At 41.6% G+C, this 6,093-nt stretch overlaps 1 pseudogene; it reads left to right on the forward strand.

The window, feature by feature from the left end:
• Positions 1 to 226: 226 nt before the first annotated feature.
• On the forward strand, positions 227 to 2,106 carry Zc3hav1-ps3 (zinc finger CCCH-type containing, antiviral 1, pseudogene 3; annotated as a pseudogene).
• Positions 2,107 to 6,093: the final 3,987 nt, after the last annotated feature.

Here is a 6,093-nt window from a genome sequence, read left to right on the forward strand (position 1 = left end):
GGCCAAAGAAGTGAGAGCCAACAGGGCAGTGCAAACCAAGGCAGGGCAAAGCAGAGTCAGGCAGAGAAAAGCCAAGCTCCACCAGCCAGCTGATAAGCTATGGGCATGCAGGACCAGCAAGAGCAGGGCTAGCCCTTGCCCTTCTGGCTGGGCGCCACAACCCAGAGGTGATGTGAAGAGTAGGGGAACTCACAGCCACTTGTCCTCCAGCTACATCTGCCTGTGCATGGTGAACAAGGAGTCTAAGAGGCTCCCGGGATGCACCGATTTCCGGACCACGCTGTACTCGTGGTTGTCCATGTTGAAGGCTGTGCTAGCCACTGCAGAAGCCCAGCAGACAGGTAGAGCAAGCACAGCTGGTTGGCAACCAGTGTGGGCGCCTGTGGTGAGACCCAGGCAAGGTGGCCACAGAGGCAAGCCAGGGAGCCTGGTCCCAGTGCTAAGCCTGCTCAAACTGAGGAGGCTGAAGCTCTGCTAGTCCCTCCCACCGTGCATGCCCCACCCCTGGCAGGCTGGTGCTCTCTGTGCCTAGCTCCCCCACACCTGCAGCTCCCAGCCACTCAATGAGCCTCACTTTATTCTTGTGAGCCATAATGGCTTCTCATAAAAGCTCATTGGGAAAGTGGATGATAAGATGAAAGCCTTAGAAGGAAACTTGAGAGACTTATGAAAACGAACAAGAAAGTTCTCTTCCTAGTAGCAGCCTGGCAGTTCCAAACTAAGGGCACCTCATGTCCAGGCTGGAACTCAGCATGCATTGTTGTGGAGAACCTGTTTGCTTAAGGCATTTGCTTCCCATTCATTCTCCTGGGAGGATTACTTTAATTTTTTAATTTTTATTGGATATTTCTTCATTTCCATTTCATGTGTTATCCCACTTCCCAGTTTCGATTTTCCATGAGACTGGAGACCAGGCAGGGATCACTCTGTAGGTGATGGCTACTACTGAAGCCTGTGGCTTCAATCTCAAGTGCAGCCAGGCACCCTGCTACAGATTGGCCAAAACTCTGCAAGCTTACACTGCTTGGTCACTGCCACTATGCACAGTCCCAGAGAAACCTCTGCAAATATTTTCACCAAAGTCTTTAGGAACAGAGCTTCCAGGTCCTAAAAATCATGAACTCTCTGGGCTTATCCAAGACCTGATCATCTTCCTGGTACAAAGCAATGCTTTTCTGGTGCAAGAGTTACTACAAAGGAGACAACCATAAACAGATCTGCTTGAAGCCACAGCCATGCAAGACAGCCCAAGTCTGTGAGCACTTCACCCAGGGCAACTGCAGTTACCTCAACTGTCTCAGGTCTCATGACCTGATGGACAGGAAGGTGTTGACCTCCGCATGACTGAGCACGGGCTGAGTTCTGATGGGGTCCAGAACATCCAGGACATCTGCAACAACAAACACATTAGGAGGAGACCCACTGGCAAGAGAGCTCCCTGTCCACATCACAGAGGCAGGTCACACAGTGACAGAAGCATAAGTAGAGACGGCTTCCTTCAAAACAGTCTAGGATTTCTCTCACATGTCTCATTTTGGCATCTGGTTCACCTTGTCCAGATGTCACCATCTGTAAGGATTCCCTGGAGGATGTGTCTGCAGCTGTCACTCAGGAGGTCAAGAACCTGAGGACCCAGGACTCTGCACAGCTTTCCTTGGTCTCATCTAAGGCTGCTGGAGTCTGAGGTCCCAGTCACATGAGGGCAAGCCAGGGTTTTCTGAGAATGGAGATCTGGATGGCTTCTTTTCTAGGAATCCTACTGATGCTTTGTAAACTTTGCCTCCTCTGCTGGCTTTCCTCTCGATGCAGAAAAAAGAAATGAAGCCATGTCCATGAGAACAGGCATGCCTTCTGGACACTGCAAGGAGGTCAAGAGAAAGACATCGATCACATCCCATTTTAAATGGTTCTATTGATGGAGTGAAAAAGGACGAAGCAACAGACTTAGGAATTCTAGGTAAAAGGGCCATAGCCAACTGTCTAGAGGAAGTGATACTACCTAGCAACCATTGGATGAGTGTGGGTAAGTCCCATCATCTCCACAAAGAACAACTGTCGGTGTCCAGGACATGCATTGCTGCATATTACCTATGGAGGAATGGATAAGTACATCTGCCCATAAAACCCTGAATTGCTCTCATCAAGGAAGGATAAAACTGCTAATGTCTATTAAAGTAGTGTCACCGAATGTCCTGTAAAATCAGCAGTTGCTGGAGGAAAACAAGCAGTCTATTCTGGAATCGAGAGTCTGAGAAGCCAGGTCCAGCCTACGCCTTGTAAGAGGTCTACCCCTCTCCAGGGTAGGAACAGACTGCCTCAGTGGCCTCTGTCTTTCTCAAGCCTCAGAGTTGCAGCCTCTGGGAGCCCCGGCAAGAACTTCACCCATGCCTCTGTGAGCCCATAAGGATGTCATTGGAACCTGCTGAGTGTTTCCTATGCTTTAGGATTTTCCATAGAGCTACTCTAGATGACTTGGAAACAGAACCAGACAGTGAAAAGCTCAATGTCGTCCCTGCAAATACCCCAATATTGATTATGATCATTCACATTAATATTTGCTATTTCTTTATTCTTCTTAGACATAATGGCTTACTGCACAAGCTCAATATAAAAGTGAATTGATAAGATAAAAGCCCTGAAATTAATTAATTAATTAATTAATTAATTAATTAATTTACAGAGACTTATAAACAACAAGAAGAAAAATATTCAGACATAAGCAAAAGAATTTAGACAAGGGCCTAATACACTATCACAGAAGGACACTAAATGTGAGTGGCTCAAGATTTTTAGAAAACTAATCTTAGTTTCTCCAATGATGACACACCAGCCTACACTTAGTACTACCAAGGGTATGGAAAATTTAAATGGAATTTATTATGCTAGATTTTAGTAAGCTTAAATAAGTCATCCCTTCATGTAGTATGTATTACTCCTATGTGAAGTAGATGGTAAATTCATGAACAGTAGAGAACAGAAGTAGACCTCGAGACTGGAAAAGTTGGGCAACAGTATTGTTGGAAGCTGGTCTTCCGTTTCATGTTAAAGGTGGTAGAAAGGGGAAACCTATGACTACAAACAAGACAAACAAAAAATCAGGTGAGAGGCAATGACATTTCCCAGGATGCGTTGCTAGGTAAAGGAATACTGAGTTTTAAGGCCAGCTTGAATTGGATGAATAGCCCTAGGCTCCCTGTCATGTAGTGGTTAAAATTTTCAGAGCAATGGAATCAATGCTCACAAAAGAGGTCCAACTCAATTTCCAAAACGCCCAAAAAAAGCCTACACTAAATATTTGCAAAGATTGACTTCAGCTACTAAAAAAATATCAGATTCAATGGACCAAAAACTACGGATCGAATCTTAGTCATTTGAAAGTGCTAATTCAGGATGCAAAAAGGGGTTTTTATTTTAAATACAAGGTCAGCAGTAATAGAGGAATCCCTTAGAGTTGGGACTGATACTAGATATCACATTTATGATGCTAATTATTCAGAAGTAACTCTAAAAATCTTAAGAACAGTCTAGATGACAGATATTTTAATTGTGATAAGCAAGGCCACTTGAAAAGAGAATTTACTATTACTTTATATTATAATTTAAAATCAGGAACAGTGATACCTCCTCAAGTTCTTCAACTCTAACAGTTTGTTTTAGTTATCCGTGGTGAGGTTGTTTGAATAACAAAGGTTCGGGGTGTCAGTATGAAGAAGTGAGACCTTGTTGAAATAGATGTGGCCTTGTCTGAGGAAGTGTGTCACTGTGGGAGAATTGAGACTCTCTTCCTGGCTAACCATGACACAGCCTTCTCCTGTTGGCATTTAGTACAGGTTGGAAACCCATGGTCAATCCAAAGCCAAGACTATCTGGAAGCCATGATGCTCCTGCCAAGATGATAATGGGCTGAACCTTTGAAACTGTAACTCAAACCCAATTAAAGTTGTCCTTTATAACTGTTGTCCTTTATAAAAAGCGTTTTGGTCACTGTGTGTTTTCACAGTAATAGAAACCCAAATTAAGATTCTCTGCTTTAAAAAAAAAAGATTCTCTGCTTTTTGTTTTTCTGGATGAACTTAAGAAGTGAGAAAGCAAGGTCTGAAAACAAGCCTGTAACAAATTTGATGTGAATTTGTTAAAATTTCATTTAATTGCATTAAATGTATACATAACTTTGGTAAAATATCCATTTTTATGGTTTTATTCCTAGCTATCCATGAGCATGAGATTTCTTTCCTTCCAATGATAACTACCTCTGTTTTTTTCTTCAGATTTCAAGACCATGTTATATAAGGTTTTCACACATATAGTTATAGTTAGATCATGGATTTTTATATTCTTTGTGGCTAGTATAAACTGTTTGCTTTCCTCATTTCCTTCTCAGCCTGCTTATCATTTCAATAAATACAGCTTCTGACTTTTTTTAGTTCATTTTGTATCTAGTCACAATCTGGACCCTTTGGCATATCTTATACTTTCGCATTATGTCCACATAGCAATAATTTGCCTTTTTCTTTCCCATTGGTAACTCCTTCATTCTTTATGGATTTTAGAGTTCTAGATATAGATTCAAGTTCTATCTTGAATTGATATAGACAGAGTGAATAGCTCTATCTTGGCCCTGATTTTAGTGAAATTGGTATAAGATTTTCTCCATTGAGTTTGATGTTGCCTATTGACTTTGTGTTTATTGCTTTTATTATGCATAGGTATGTACCTTGTATCCCTCTACTCTGCAGGACTTTTAACAGCAAAGTGTGTAGACTATTTTAGGATCTAATAAGATAATAATGTGGTTTATTTTCAGTGGGGTTATATTGGTATATTTCATTAGTGGATGTTCCTATATTGAATCACTCCTGAATCCCTGAGAAGAAGCCTACTTGATCATAGTAGGTGATTTGTTTGATGTGATCTTGGATTCTGAGTGGGAGTATTTAAATGAATCAGTGACCATCAATGTTCATGATGGAACTTTCTCTCTAATTCCCTTTTCATGTTTACTATTGTGTGGTTTAGACACCAGGTTGATAATGGCCTCAGAGAAGGAGTTTGGCAATGTTCCTTCTCTTTCAATTCAGTGGAATAATTGAAGCACTATTGTTATTAGGTCTTCATTAGAGGTCTGGTTTAAAGGATGCATTAAAGCCATGTGACCCTGATATTTTTTTTTAATTTTTGGAGTGGCAGCGTTTAATGACTGTATCTATTGTCTTATAGAATTATTCAGTTACCTTCCCAGATCTGGATTTCACATGGTAATTGTTATCTGTCTAGAAAAATCACCAATATCAAATGGAGAGTTCAGTGTTCTGGATCATAGGTCTCTCAGGTAAGATCTAATGATTGTTGAATTCGCCCAGTGTTTATTGTAATATCCCCCTTTTCATTTCTGATTTTGTTAATTTATGTATTGTCTCTGGTGTGTAGTTAGTTTGAGGAGGGGGTTGTTTCTCTTGTGAATCTTCTGAAAAAGCAGCTCTTGCTTTGCTTGGCCCTTTGTATTCTTCTCTCTGTTTGTAATTGATTGATTTTAGTCCTGAGTTTATTTCATGCCATCAAATCCTACCAGACTCTCTATAGGATGAGGCTTTGCCTCACCTTGGTAAGAGCAGAATCAATAAATGAAGCTTATGCTGCTCTCTGTAGTGGTGATGACATCACAATCTCACTGAAAACCATGCACACCCTGGTTTCAGGCTGTATTAAAGTAGCCCACCATTTCAGTGTTCCCTGCAAGGTGCCAGGTGCCGTGGGACAGTAGTAACATAATTCTCCATGCACATTGACAGTTTTCGCTAGGGCCTTCTGAATCATTTTATAAAAATTTACAGTGAGTTCATGGGTGCACAAACATACACGCACGCACACACACACACACACACACACACATACACACACACACACACACACACTGTACTGACATGGTACACATTCTTTGCACACCAAAAATAAAGTGAGCATTAATGAAAACACACCAATAATGGAATTGATGGAGGGAACTGTGGGGAAGCTGGGGCTTAGAGTTACTTAAAGGCCCTATGCAGGCTCTCCTTTTGATGGAGGCTAAACTTCAAGGGCAATGGGTTCTTTATT

Source organism: Rattus norvegicus, chromosome 19 (assembly GCF_021556685.1).
Source record: "Rattus norvegicus strain SHRSP/BbbUtx chromosome 19, alternate assembly SHRSP_T2T, whole genome shotgun sequence".
In the NCBI taxonomy this organism is placed as follows: Eukaryota; Metazoa; Chordata; class Mammalia; order Rodentia; family Muridae; genus Rattus; species Rattus norvegicus.